This window comes from Calliopsis andreniformis, unplaced genomic scaffold, assembly GCF_051401765.1.
Source record: "Calliopsis andreniformis isolate RMS-2024a unplaced genomic scaffold, iyCalAndr_principal scaffold0002, whole genome shotgun sequence".
Classification (NCBI taxonomy): domain Eukaryota; kingdom Metazoa; phylum Arthropoda; class Insecta; order Hymenoptera; family Andrenidae; genus Calliopsis; species Calliopsis andreniformis.
Genome location: NW_027480423.1, coordinates 11747226 through 11763508, shown reverse-complemented (window position 1 = coordinate 11763508; position 16283 = coordinate 11747226).

Genomic DNA, 16283 nt, shown 5'->3' with positions numbered 1-16283 from the left:
AGTCAACGTCAGAAGCATAAAATACAATATAAATATAACAGTTTTTCCATCGTATAAAACGAATAATAGCAACCAGTGTGAAAGTTATGGTCATTTCTACGTTCCGGGTAACCTATGTTTCACTCTGGAGCGTTGCTCCACCAGATAGAGTAGCTAGGGACTTAGAATTCAACGCCAGAAGAATAAAATACAATATAAGTACAACAGTTTTTCCATCGGATAAAATGAATATTTGCAAACATTGTGAAAGTAATGGTCATTTCTACGTTCCGGGCAACCCATGTGACACTCTAGGGCGTTGCTCCACCACATCTAATAGCTACGGCCTTCAAAGTCAACGCCAGAAGCGTAAAATACGATATAAATACAACAGCTTTTCCATCATATAAAACGAATAATGGTAACCAGTGTGAAAGTTATGGTCATTTCAACGTACCGGGCAACCTAGGCATCACGCTAGGGTGTTGCTCCACCAGATCCAATAGTGAGGGCCTATGAAGTCAACGCCAGAAGCATAAAATACAATAAAGGTGCAACAGTTTTTCCAACGTATAAAAGGAATAATTGCAACCAGTGTGAAGGTAATGGTATGTTCTACGTTCCGGGCAACCTAGGCTTCACTCTACGGCCTTGTTCCACCAGATCGAATAGTTAGGGCCTAAGAAGTCAACACCAGAAGAATAAAATACAAAATAAATACAACAGCCTTTACACCATATAAAACGAATAACTGCAACCTGTGTGAAGGTTATGGTCATATCTACGTTCCGGGCAACCTAGGCTTCTCTGTAGGGCGTTGCTCCACCAGATCGAAGTGTTAGGGCCTAAGAAGTCAACGCCCGAAGCATAAAATACAATAGAAATACAACAGTTTTTCCAACGTATAAAACGAATAATTGCAACCATTATGAAACTTATGGTCATTTCTACGTTCCGGGCAACCTAGGCTTCACCCTAGGGCGTTGTTCCACCAGATCGAATAGTTAGGGCCTAAGAAGTGAACGCCAGAAGCATAAAATGCAATAAAAATACAACAGTTTTTCCATCGTATAACAGGATTAATTGCAACCAGTTTGAAAGTCAAGGTCATTTCTACGTTCCGAGCAACCTAGGCTTCACTCTAGGGCGTTGCTCCAACAGACTGAATAGTCAGGGCCTTAGAAGTCAACGCCCGAAGCATAAAATGCAATAAAAATACAACAGTTTTTTCATCGTATAACAGGATTAATTGCAACCAGTTTGAAAGTGATGGTCATTTCTACGTTCCGGGCAACCTAGGCTTCACTCTAGGGCATTGCTCCACTAGATCGAATAGCTAGGGCCTTAGAAGTCAACGCCAGAGGCATAAAATACAATATAAATACAACAGCTTTTCCATCGTAAAAAACGAATAATTGCAACCAGTGTGAAAGTTATGGTTATTTCTACATTCCGAGCAACCTAGGCTTCACTCTAGGGCGTTGCTCCACCAGATCGAATAGTTAGGTCCTTAGAAGTCAACTCCAGAAGCATAAAATACAATATAAATATAACAGTTTTTCCATCGTATAAAACGAATAATAGCAACCAGTGTGAAAGTTATGGTCATTTCTACGTTCCGGGCAACCTAGGCTTCACTCTAGGGCGTTGCTCCACCAGATCAAACAGTTAGGGCCTTAGAAGTCAACGCACGAAGCATAAAATACAAAATAAATAGAACAGTTTTTCCTTTGTATAAAACGAATAATTGCTACCAGTGTAAAAGTTACGGTCATTTCTACGTTCCGGGCAACCTAGGCTTCACTCTAGGGCGGTGCTCCGCCATATCCAATATCTACGGCCTTAGAAGCCTACGCCTGAAGCATAAAATACAATAAAAATACAACGGTCTTTTCATCGTATAACAGGAATAATTGCAACAAGCGTGAAAGTAATGATCATTTCGGCGTTTCGGGCATCCTAGACTTAACTCTGAGGCATTGCTCCACCAGATCGAATAGTTAGGGCCTAAGATGTCAACGCCAGAAGCATAAAATACAATATAAATACAACAGTTTTTCCATTGTATAAAACGAATAATTGCTACCAGTGTAAAAGTTATGGTCATTTCTACGTTCCGGGCAACCTAGGCTTCACCCTAGGGCGTTGTTCCACCAGGTCGAATAGTTAGGGCCTAAGAAGTGAACGCCAGAAGCATAAAATACAATATAAATGCAACAGTTTTTCCATCGTATAAAACGAATAATTGCAACCAGTGTGAAAGTTATGGTCATTTCTACATTCCGAGCAACCTAGGCTTCACTCTAGGGCGTTGCTCCAACAGATTGAATAGTTAGGGCCTTAGAAGTCATCGCCCGCAGCATAAAATGCAATAAAAATACAACAGCTTTTCCATCGTATAACAGGATTAATTGCAACCAGTTTGAAAGTGATGGTCATTTCTACATTCCCAGCAACCTAGGCTTCACTCTAGGGCGTTGCTCCACCAGATCGCATAGTTAGGTCCTTAGAAGTCAACGCCAGAAGCATAAAATACGATATAAATACAGCACCTTTTCCATCGTATAAAAGGAATAATTGCAAACAGTGTGAAAGTAATGGTCATTTCTACGTTCCGGGCAACCTAGGCTTCACTCTACGGCGTTGTTCCACCAGATCGAATAGTTAGGGCCTAAGAAGTCAACACCAGAAGAATAAAATACAAAATAAATACAACAGCCTTTACACCGTATAAAACGAATAATTGCAACCTGTGTGAAGGTTATGGTCATATCTACGTTCCGGGCAACCTAGGCTTCTCTGTAGGGCGTTGCTCCACCAGATCGAAGTGTTAGGGCCTAAGAAGTCAACGCCCGAAGCATAAAATACAATAGAAATACAACAGTTTTTCCATCGTAAAAAACGAATAATTGCAACCAGTGTGAAAGTTATGGTTATTTCTACATTCCGAGCAACCTAGGCTTCACTCTAGGGCGTTGCTCCACCAGATCGAATAGTTAGGTCCTTAGAAGTCAACTCCAGAAGCATAAAATACAATATAAATATAACAGTTTTTCCATCGTATAAAACGAATAATAGCAACCAGTGTGAAAGTGATGGTCATTTCTACGTTCCGGGCAACCTAGGCTTCACTCTAGGGCGTTGCTCCACCAGATCAAACAGTTAGGGCCTTAGAAGTCAACGCCCGAAGCATAAAATACAAAATAAATAGAACAGTTTTTCCTTTGTATAAAACGAATAATTGCTACCAGTGTAAAAGTTATGGTCATTTCTACGTTCCGGGCATCCTAGGCTTCACTCTAGGGCGGTGCTCCGCCATATCCTATATCTACGGCCTTAGAAGCCTACGCCTGAAGCATAAAATACAATAAAAATACAACGGTCTTTTCATCGTATAACAGGAATAATTGCAACAAGCGTGAAAGTAATGATCATTTCGTCGTTTCGGGCACCCTAGACTTAACTCTGAGGCATTGCTCCACCAGATCGAATAGTTAGGGCCTAAGATGTCAACGCCAGAAGCATAAAATACAATATAAATACAACAGTTTTTCCATTGTATAAAACGAATAATTGCTAACAGTGTAAAAGTTATGGTCATTTCTACGTTCCGGGCAACCTGGGCTACACCCTAGGGCGTTGTTCCACCAGGTCGAATAGTTAGGGCCTAAGAAGTGAACGCCAGAAGCATAAAATACAATATAAATGCAACAGTTTTTCCATCGTATAAAACGAATAATTGTAACCAGTGTGAAAGTTATGGTCATTTCAACATTCCGAGCAACCTAGGCTTCACTCTAGGGCGTTGCTCCAACAGATTGAATAGTTAGGGCCTTAGAAGTCATCGCCCGCAGCATAAAATGCAATAAAAATACAACAGCTTTTCCATCGTATAACAGGATTAATTGCAACCAGTTTGAAAGTGATGGTCATTTCTACGTTCCGGGCAACCTAGGCTTCACCCTAGCGCGTTGCTCCACTAGATCGAATAGCTAGGGCCTTAGAAGTCAACGCCAGAGGCATAAAATACAATATAAATACAACAGCTTTTCCATTGTAAAAAACGAATAATTGCAGTCAGAGTGAAAGTAATTGTCATTTCTTCGTTCCGGGCATACTAGGCTTCACTCTAGGGCGTTGCTGCACCAGATCAAACAGTTAGGGCCTTAGAAGTCAACGCCCGAAGCATAAAATACAAAATAAAAAGGACAGTTTTTCCGTTGTATAAAACGAATAATTGCTACCAGTGTAAATGTTATGGTCATTTCTACGTTCCGGGCAACCTAGGCTTCACCCTAGGGCGTTGTTTCACCAGATCGAATAGTGAGGGCCCATGAAGTGAACGCCAGAAGCATAAAATACAATATAAATACAACAGTTTTTCCATCGTATAAAACGAATAATTGCAACCAGTGTGAAAGTTATGGTCATTTCTTCGTTCCGGGCAACCTAGGCTTCACACTAGGACGTTGCTCCACCAGATCGAATAGTTAGGGCCTTAAAAGTCAACGCGCGAAGCACAAAGTGCAAAATAAATAAAACAGCTTTTCCATCGTATAAAACGAATAATTGCAACCAGTGTGAACGTAATGGTCATTTCTACGTTCCGGGCAACCTAGGCTTCACTCTAGGGCGTTGCTCCACCAGATCGAATAGTTAGGGCCTTAGAAATCAACGCCAGAAGCATAAAATACAATAAATGTGCAACAGTTTTTCCATCATATAACATGAATAACTGCATACAGTGTGAAAGTAATTGTCATTTCTACGTTCCAGGCAACCTAGGCTTCACTCTAGGGCGTTGTTCCACCAGATCGAATAGTTAGGGCCTAAGAAGTCAACGTCAGAAGCATAAAATACAATATAAATATAACAGTTTTTCCATCGTATAAAACGAATAATTGCTACCAGTGTGAAAGTTATGGTCATTTCTACGTTCCGGGCAACCTAGGCTTCACTCTAGGGAGTTGCTCCACCAGATCGAATGGTTAGGGCCTAAGAAGTCCACGCCCGAAGCATAAAATACGATAAAGATGCAACAGTTTTTCCATCGTATAAAACGAATGATTGCAACCAGTGTGAAATTTATGGTCATTCCTACATTCCGAGCAACCTAGGCTTCACTCCAGAGCGTTGCCCCACAAGATCGAATAGTTAGGTCCTTAGACGTCAACGCCAGAAGCATAAAATACGATATAAATACAACAGTTTGTCCATCTTAGAACAGGAATAATTGCAACCACTGTGAAAGTTATGGTCATTTCTACGTCCCGGGCAACCTAGGCTTCACTCTAGGGCGTTGCTCCACCAGATCAAACAGTTTGGGCCTTAGAAGTCAACGCCCGAAGCATACAATACAAAATAAATGGAACAGTTTTTCCATGTATAAAACGAATAATTGCTACCAGTGTGAAAGTTATGGTCATTTCTACGTTCCGGGCAACCTAGGCTTCACCCTAGGGCGTTGTTTCACCAGTTCGAATAGTTTGGGCCTAAGAAGTGAACGCCAGAAGCATAAAATACAATATAAATACAACAGTTTTTTCATCGTATAAAACGAATCATTGCAACCAGTATGAAAGTTATGGTCATTTCTACTTTCCGGGCATCCTAGGCTTCACCCTAGGGCGTTGTTCCACCAGATCGAACAGTTAGGGCCTAAGAAGTCAACGCCAGAAGCATCAAATACAGTATAAATATAACAGCTTTTCCATCGTCTAAAACGAATAATAGCAACCAGTGTGAAAGTTATGGTCATTTCTACGTTCCGGGCAACATAGGCTTCACTCTAGGGCGTTGCTCCACCAGATCAAACAGTTAGGGCCTTAGATGTCAACGCCCGAAGCATAAAATACAAAATAAATAGAACAGTTTTTCCATCGTATAAAACGAATAATTGCTACCGGTGTGAAAGTTATTGTCATTTCTACGTTCCGGGCAACCTAGGCTTCACTCTAGGGCGTTGCTCCACCAGATCAAACAGTTAGGGCCTTAGAAGTCAACGCCCGAAGCATAAAATACAAAATAAATAGAACAGTTTTTCCTTTGTATAAAACGAATAATTGCTACCAGTGTAAAAGTTATGGTCATTTCTACGTTCCGGGCATCCTAGGCTTCACTCTAGGGCGGTGCTCCGCCATATCCTATATCTACGGCCTTAGAAGCCTACGCCTGAAGCATAAAATACAATAAAAATACAACGGTCTTTTCATCGTATAACAGGAATAATTGCAACAAGCGTGAAAGTAATGATCATTTCGTCGTTTCGGGCACCCTAGACTTAACTCTGAGGCATTGCTCCACCAGATCGAATAGTTAGGGCCTAAGATGTCAACGCCAGAAGCATAAAATACAATATAAATACAACAGTTTTTCCATTGTATAAAACGAATAATTGCTAACAGTGTAAAAGTTATGGTCATTTCTACGTTCCGGGCAACCTGGGCTACACCCTAGGGCGTTGTTCCACCAGGTCGAATAGTTAGGGCCTAAGAAGTGAACGCCAGAAGCATAAAATACAATATAAATGCAACAGTTTTTCCATCGTATAAAACGAATAATTGTAACCAGTGTGAAAGTTATGGTCATTTCAACATTCCGAGCAACCTAGGCTTCACTCTAGGGCGTTGCTCCAACAGATTGAATAGTTAGGGCCTTAGAAGTCATCGCCCGCAGCATAAAATGCAATAAAAATACAACAGCTTTTCCATCGTATAACAGGATTAATTGCAACCAGTTTGAAAGTGATGGTCATTTCTACGTTCCGGGCAACCTAGGCTTCACCCTAGCGCGTTGCTCCACTAGATCGAATAGCTAGGGCCTTAGAAGTCAACGCCAGAGGCATAAAATACAATATAAATACAACAGCTTTTCCATTGTAAAAAACGAATAATTGCAGTCAGAGTGAAAGTAATTGTCATTTCTTCGTTCCGGGCATACTAGGCTTCACTCTAGGGCGTTGCTGCACCAGATCAAACAGTTAGGGCCTTAGAAGTCAACGCCCGAAGCATAAAATACAAAATAAAAAGGACAGTTTTTCCGTTGTATAAAACGAATAATTGCTACCAGTGTAAATGTTATGGTCATTTCTACGTTCCGGGCAACCTAGGCTTCACCCTAGGGCGTTGTTTCACCAGATCGAATAGTGAGGGCCCATGAAGTGAACGCCAGAAGCATAAAATACAATATAAATACAACAGTTTTTCCATCGTATAAAACGAATAATTGCAACCAGTGTGAAAGTTATGGTCATTTCTTCGTTCCGGGCAACCTAGGCTTCACACTAGGACGTTGCTCCACCAGATCGAATAGTTAGGGCCTTAAAAGTCAACGCGCGAAGCACAAAGTGCAAAATAAATAAAACAGCTTTTCCATCGTATAAAACGAATAATTGCAACCAGTGTGAACGTAATGGTCATTTCTACGTTCCGGGCAACCTAGGCTTCACTCTAGGGCGTTGCTCCACCAGATCGAATAGTTAGGGCCTTAGAAATCAACGCCAGAAGCATAAAATACAATAAATGTGCAACAGTTTTTCCATCATATAACATGAATAACTGCATACAGTGTGAAAGTAATTGTCATTTCTACGTTCCAGGCAACCTAGGCTTCACTCTAGGGCGTTGTTCCACCAGATCGAATAGTTAGGGCCTAAGAAGTCAACGTCAGAAGCATAAAATACAATATAAATATAACAGTTTTTCCATCGTATAAAACGAATAATTGCTACCAGTGTGAAAGTTATGGTCATTTCTACGTTCCGGGCAACCTAGGCTTCACTCTAGGGAGTTGCTCCACCAGATCGAATGGTTAGGGCCTAAGAAGTCCACGCCCGAAGCATAAAATACGATAAAGATGCAACAGTTTTTCCATCGTATAAAACGAATGATTGCAACCAGTGTGAAATTTATGGTCATTCCTACATTCCGAGCAACCTAGGCTTCACTCCAGAGCGTTGCCCCACAAGATCGAATAGTTAGGTCCTTAGACGTCAACGCCAGAAGCATAAAATACGATATAAATACAACAGTTTGTCCATCTTAGAACAGGAATAATTGCAACCACTGTGAAAGTTATGGTCATTTCTACGTCCCGGGCAACCTAGGCTTCACTCTAGGGCGTTGCTCCACCAGATCAAACAGTTTGGGCCTTAGAAGTCAACGCCCGAAGCATACAATACAAAATAAATGGAACAGTTTTTCCATGTATAAAACGAATAATTGCTACCAGTGTGAAAGTTATGGTCATTTCTACGTTCCGGGCAACCTAGGCTTCACCCTAGGGCGTTGTTTCACCAGTTCGAATAGTTTGGGCCTAAGAAGTGAACGCCAGAAGCATAAAATACAATATAAATACAACAGTTTTTTCATCGTATAAAACGAATCATTGCAACCAGTATGAAAGTTATGGTCATTTCTACTTTCCGGGCATCCTAGGCTTCACCCTAGGGCGTTGTTCCACCAGATCGAACAGTTAGGGCCTAAGAAGTCAACGCCAGAAGCATCAAATACAGTATAAATATAACAGCTTTTCCATCGTCTAAAACGAATAATAGCAACCAGTGTGAAAGTTATGGTCATTTCTACGTTCCGGGCAACATAGGCTTCACTCTAGGGCGTTGCTCCACCAGATCAAACAGTTAGGGCCTTAGATGTCAACGCCCGAAGCATAAAATACAAAATAAATAGAACAGTTTTTCCATCGTATAAAACGAATAATTGCTACCGGTGTGAAAGTTATTGTCATTTCTACGTTCCGCGCAACCTAGGCTTCACTCTAGGGCGTTTCTCCACCAGACCAAATACATACGGCCTAAGAAGTCAACGCCAGAAGCTTAAAATACAATATAAATACAACAGCTTTTCCACTATATAAAATGAATATTTGCAAACAGTATGAAAGTAGTGGTCACTTCTACGTTCCGGGCAACCTAGGCTTCACTCTAGGGCGTCGCTCCACCACGTGGAATAGCTGCGACCTTAGAAGACATCGCCTGAAGCATAAAATACAATAAAAATACAACAGTTTTGCCGTCGTAAAACAGGAATAATTGCAACCAGTCTGAAAGACATTGTCATTTCTACATTCCGGGCAAGCTAGGCTTCACTCTAGGGCGTTGCTACACCAGACCGAATAGTTAGGGCCTAAGAAGTCATCGCTAGAAGCATATAATACAATATAAATACAACAGTTTTTCCATCGTATAAAACAAATAATTGCAACCAGTATGACAGTTAAGGTCGTTTCTGCGTTCCAGGCAACCTAGGCCTCACTCTAGGGCGTTGTTCCACCAGACCGAATAGTTAGGCCCTTAGATGTCAACGCCCGAAGCATAAAATACAATAAAAATCCATCCGTTTTTCCATCGTATAAAAGGAAAAATTGCAACCAGAGTGAAAGTAATGGTCATTTCTAGGTTTCGGGCAACCTAGGCTTCACTCTAGGGCGTTGCTCCACCAGATCCAATAGCTAGGGCCTTTGAAGCCAACGCCAGAAGCATAAAATAAAATAAAAATACACAATGTTTCAATCGTATAACAGGAATAATTGCAACAAGTGTGACGGTAATGGTCATTTCTATGTTCCGGGCAACTCAGGCTTCAACCTAGGTCGGTGCGCCACCACAGCGAATAGCTATGGCCTTAGAAGTCAACGCCAAAAACATAAAATACAATATAAGTAAAACAGTTTTTCCATCGTATATAATGTATATTTGCAAATAGTGTGAAAGTAATGGTCATTTCTACGTTCCTGGCAACCTAGGCGTCACTCTAGGGAGTTGCTCCACCAGATCGAATGGTTAGGGCCTAAGAAGTCCACGCCCGAAGCATAAAATACGATAAAGATGCAACAGTTTTTCCATCGTATAAAACGAATGATTGCAACCAGTGTGAAATTTATGGTCATTCCTACATTCCGAGCAACCTAGGCTTCACTCCAGAGCGTTGCCCCACAAGATCGAATAGTTAGGTCCTTAGACGTCAACGCCAGAAGCATAAAATACGATATAAATACAACAGTTTGTCCATCTTAGAACAGGAATAATTGCAACCACTGTGAAAGTTATGGTCATTTCTACGTCCCGGGCAACCTAGGCTTCACTCTAGGGCGTTGCTCCACCAGATCAAACAGTTTGGGCCTTAGAAGTCAACGCCCGAAGCATACAATACAAAATAAATGGAACAGTTTTTCCATGTATAAAACGAATAATTGCTACCAGTGTGAAAGTTATGGTCATTTCTACGTTCCGGGCAACCTAGGCTTCACCCTAGGGCGTTGTTTCACCAGTTCGAATAGTTTGGGCCTAAGAAGTGAACGCCAGAAGCATAAAATACAATATAAATACAACAGTTTTTTCATCGTATAAAACGAATCATTGCAACCAGTATGAAAGTTATGGTCATTTCTACTTTCCGGGCATCCTAGGCTTCACCCTAGGGCGTTGTTCCACCAGATCGAACAGTTAGGGCCTAAGAAGTCAACGCCAGAAGCATCAAATACAGTATAAATATAACAGCTTTTCCATCGTCTAAAACGAATAATAGCAACCAGTGTGAAAGTTATGGTCATTTCTACGTTCCGGGCAACATAGGCTTCACTCTAGGGCGTTGCTCCACCAGATCAAACAGTTAGGGCCTTAGATGTCAACGCCCGAAGCATAAAATACAAAATAAATAGAACAGTTTTTCCATCGTATAAAACGAATAATTGCTACCGGTGTGAAAGTTATAGTCATTTCTACGTTCCGCGCAACCTAGGCTTCACTCTAGGGCGTTTCTCCACCAGACCAAATACATACGGCCTAAGAAGTCAACGCCAGAAGCTTAAAATACAATATAAATACAACAGCTTTTCCACTATATAAAATGAATATTTGCAAACAGTATGAAAGTAGTGGTCATTTCTACGTTCCGGGCAACCTAGGCTTCACTCTAGGGCGTCGCTCCACCACGTGGAATAGCTGCGACCTTAGAAGACATCGCCTGAAGCATAAAATACAATAAAAATACAACAGTTTTGCCGTCGTAAAACAGGAATAATTGCAACCAGTCTGAAAGACATTGTCATTTCTACATTCCGGGCAAGCTAGGCTTCACTCTAGGGCGTTGCTACACCAGACCGAATAGTTAGGTCCTAAGAAGTCATCGCTAGAAGCATATAATACAATATAAATACAACAGTTTTTCCATCGTATAAAACAAATAATTGCAACCAGTATGACAGTTAAGGTCGTTTCTGCGTTCCAGGCAACCTAGGCCTCACTCTAGGGCGTTGTTCCACCAGACCGAATAGTTAGGCCCTTAGATGTCAACGCCCGAAGCATAAAATACAATAAAAATCCATCCGTTTTTCCATCGTATAAAAGGAAACATTGCAACCAGAGTGAAAGTAATGGTCATTTCTAGGTTTCGGGCAACCTAGGCTTCACTCTAGGGCGTTGCTCCACCAGATCCAATAGCTAGGGCCTTTGAAGCCAACGCCAGAAGCATAAAATAAAATAAAAATACACAATGTTTCAATCGTATAACAGGAATAATTGCAACAAGTGTGACGGTAATGGTCATTTCTATGTTCCGGGCAACTCAGGCTTCAACCTAGGTCGGTGCGCCACCACAGCGAATAGCTATGGCCTTAGAAGTCAACGCCAGAAACATAAAATACAATATAAGTAAAACAGTTTTTCCATCGTATATAATGTATATTTGCAAATAGTGTGAAAGTAATGGTCATTTCTACGTTCCTGGCAACCTAGGCGTCACTCTAGGGCGTTGCTGCACCACATCTGATAGCTACGGCCTTAGAAGTCAACGCCGAAAGCATAAAATACAATATAAATGCAACAGCTTTGCCATCGTATAAAATGAATAATTGGAAACAGTGTGAAGGTAATGATCATTTCGGCGTTTCAGGCATCCTAGACTTCACTCTGAGGCGTTGCTCCACCAGATCGAAGAGTCAGGGCCTTAGAAGTCAACGCCAGAAGCATAAACTACAAAATAAATACAACAGCCTTTACATCGTATATAATGTATACTTGCAAACAGTGTGAAAGTAATGGTCATTTCTACGTACCGGGCAACCTAGGCTCCACTCTCGGGCGTTGCTCCACCAAATCGAATAGCTAGGGCCTTAGAAGTCAACGCCAGAAGCATAAAATACAATATAAATACAACAACTTTTCCATCGTATAAGACGAATAATTGCAACCAGTGTGAATGTAATGGTCATTTCTACGTTCCGGGCAACCTAGGCTTCACTCTAGGGCGTTGCTCAACAAGATCGAATAATTAGGGCCTTAGAAATCAACGCCAGAAGCATAAAATACAATAAAGATGCAACAGTTTTTCCATCGTAAAACAGGAATAATTGCAACCAGTGTGATGGTAATGGCCTTTTCTACGTTCCGCGCAACCTAGGCTTCACTCTAGGGCGGTGCACCACCAGATCAAATAGTTAGGGCCTAAGAAGTCAACGCCAGAAGCACAAAATACAACATAAATACAACAGATTTTCCATCGTATATAATGTATACTTGCAAACAGTGTGAAAGTAATGGTCATTTCTACGTACCGGGCAACCTAGGCTCCACTCTCGGGCGTTGCTCCACCAAATCGAATAGCTAGGGCCTTAGAAGTCAACGCCAGAAGCATAAAATACAATAAAGATGCAAAAGTTTTTCCATCGTATAACAGGAATAACTGCAAACAGTGTGAAAGTAATGGTCATTTCCATGTTCCGGGCAACCAAGTCCTCACTCTAGGGCGTTGTTCCACCAGATCGAATAGTTAGGGCCTAAGAAGTCAACGCCAGAAAGATAAAATACAATATAAGAACAAAAGCTTTTCCATCGTATAAAATGTATAATTGTAAACATTGTGAAAGTAATGGACATTTCTTCGTTCCGGCCAACCTAGGCGTCACTCTTGGGCGTTGCTCCACCACGTCTAATAGCTACGGCCATAGAAGTCAACCGCAGATGAATAAAATACAATAAAGGTGCCACAGCTTTTCCATCGTATAAAACGAATAATTGCAACCAGTGTGAAAGTTATGGTCATTTCTACTTTCCGGGCAACCTAGGCTTCACCCTAGGGCGTTGTTCCACCAGATCGAACAGTTAGGGCCTAAGAAGTCAACGCCAGAAGCATCAAATACAATATAAATATAACAGCTTTTCCATCGTCTAAAACGAATAATAGCAACCAGTGTGAAAGTTATGGTCATTTCTACGTTCCGGGCAACATAGGCTTCACTCTAGGGCGTTGCTCCACCAGATCGAATAGTTAGGGCCTTAGAAATCAACGCCAGAAGCATAAAATACAGTAAATGTGCAACAGTTTTTCCATCATATAACATGAATAACTGCATACAGTGTGAAAGTAATTGTCATTTCTACGTTCCAGGCAACCTAGGCTTCACTCTAGGGCGTTGTTCCACCAGATCGAATAGTTAGGGCCTAAGAAGTCAACGTCAGAAGCATAAAATACAAAATAAATAAAACAGTTTTTTATTGTATAAAACGACTAATTGCTACCAGTGTGAAAGTTATGGTCATTTCTACGTTCCGCGCAACCTAGGCTTCACTCTAGGGCATTGCTCCACTAGATCGAATAGCTAGGGCCTTAGAAGTCAACGCCAGAGGCATAAAATACAATATAAATACAACAGCTTTTCCATCGTAAAAAACGAATAATTGCAACCAGTGTGAAAGTTATGGTTATTTCTACATTCCGAGCAACCTAGGCTTCACTCTAGGGCGTTGCTCCACCAGATCTAATAGTTAGGTCCTTAGAAGTCAACTCCAGAAGCATAAAATACAATATAAATATAACAGTTTTTCCATCGTATAAAACGAATAATAGCAACCAGTGTGAAAGTTATGGTCATTTCTACGTTCCGGGCAACCTAGGCTTCACTCTAGGGCGGTGCTCCGCCATATCCAATATCTACGGCGTTAGAAGCCTACGCCTGAAGCATAAAATACAATGAAAATACAACGGTCTCTTCATCGTATAACAGGAATAATTGCAACAAGCGTGAAAGTAATGATCATTTCGGCGTTTCGGGCATCCTAGACTTAACTCTGAGGCATTGCTCCACCAGATCGAATAGTTAGGGCCTAAGATGTCAACGCCAGAAGCATAAAATGCAATATAAATACAACAGTCTTTCCATTGTATAAAACGAATAATTGCTACCAGTGTAAAAGTTATGGTCACTTCTACGTTCCGGGCAACCTAGGCTTCACCCTAGGGCGTTGTTCCACCAGGTCGAATAGTTAGGGCCTAAGAAGTGAACGCCAGAAGCATAAAATACAATATAAATGCAACAGTTTTTCCATCGTATAAAACGAATAATTGCAACCAGTGTCAAAGTTATGGTCATTTCTACATTCCGAGCAACCTAGGCTTCACTCTAGGGCGTTGCTCCAACCGATTGAATAGTTAGGGCCTTAGAAGTCATCGCCCGCAGCATAAAATGCAATAAAAATACAACAGCTTTTCCATCGTATAACAGGATTAATTGCTACAAGTTTGAAAGTGATGGTCATTTCTACGTTCCGGGCAACCTAGGCTTCACCCTAGGGCGTTGCTCCACTATATCGAATAGCTTGGGCCTTAGAAGTCAACGCCAGAGGCATAAAATACAATATAAATACAACAGCTTTTCCATTGTAAAAAACGAATAATTGCAGTCAGTATGAAAGTAATTGTCATTTCTTCGTTCCGGGCATCCTAGGCTTCACTCTAGGGCGTTGCTCCACCAGATCAAACAGTTAGGGCCTTAGAAGTCAACGCCCGAAGCATAAAATACAAAATAAAAAGAACAGTTTTTCCGTTGTATAAAACGAATAATTGCTACCAGTGTAAATGTTATGGTCATTTCTACGTTCCGGGCAACCTAGGCTTCACCCTAGGGCGTTGTTCCACCAGATCGAATAGTTAGGGCCCAAGAAGTGAACGCCAGAAGCATAAAATACAATATAAATACAACAGTTCTTCCATCGTATAAAACGAATAATTGCAACCAGTGTGAAAGTTATGGTCATTTCTACATTCCCAGCAACCTAGGCTTCACTCTAGGGCGTTGCTCCACCAGATCGCATAGTTAGGTCCTTAGAAGTCAACGCCAGAAGCATAAAATACGATATAAATACAGCACCTTTTCCATCGTATAAAAGGAATAATTGCAAACAGTGTGAAAGTAATGGTCATTTCTACGTTCCGGGCAACCTAGGCTTCACTCTACGGCGTTGTTCCACCAGATCGAATAGTTAGGGCCTAAGAAGTCAACACCAGAAGAATAAAATACAAAATAAATACAACAGCCTTTACACCGTATAAAACGAATAATTGCAACCTGTGTGAAGGTTATGGTCATATCTACGTTCCGGGCAACCTAGGCTTCTCTGTAGGGCGTTGCTCCACCAGATCGAAGTGTTAGGGCCTTAGAAGTCAACGCCCGAAGCATAAAATACAATAGAAATACAACAGTTTTTCCATCGTAAAAAACGAATAATTGCAACCAGTGTGAAAGTTATGGTTATTTCTACATTCCGAGCAACCTAGGCTTCACTCTAGGGCGTTGCTCCACCAGATCGAATAGTTAGGTCCTTAGAAGTCAACTCCAGAAGCATAAAATACAATATAAATATAACAGTTTTTCCATCGTATAAAACGAATAATAGCAACCAGTGTGAAAGTTATGGTCATTTCTACGTTCCGGGCAACCTAGGCTTCACTCTAGGGCGTTGCTCCACCAGATCAAACAGTTAGGGCCTTAGAAGTCAACGCCCGAAGCATAAAATACAAAATAAATAGAACAGTTTTTCCTTTGTATAAAACGAATAATTGCTACCAGTGTAAAAGTTATGGTCATTTCTACGTTCCGGGCATCCTAGGCTTCACTCTAGGGCGGTGCTCCGCCATATCCAATATCTACGGCCTTAGAAGCCTACGCCTGAAGCATAAAATACAATAAAAATACAACGGTCTTTTCATCGTATAACAGGAATAATTGCAACAAGCGTGAAAGTAATGATCATTTCGTCGTGTCGGGCACCCTAGACTTAACTCTGAGGCATTGCTCCACCAGATCGAATAGTTAGGGCCTAAGATGTCAACGCCAGAAGCATAAAATACAATATAAATACAACAGTTTTTCCATTGTATAAAACGAATAATTGCTAACAGTGTAAAAGTTAAGGTCATTTCTACGTTCCGGGCAACCTAGGCTACACCCTAGGGCGTTGTTCCACCAGGTCGAATAGTTAGGGCCTAAGAAGTGAACGCCAGAAGCATAAA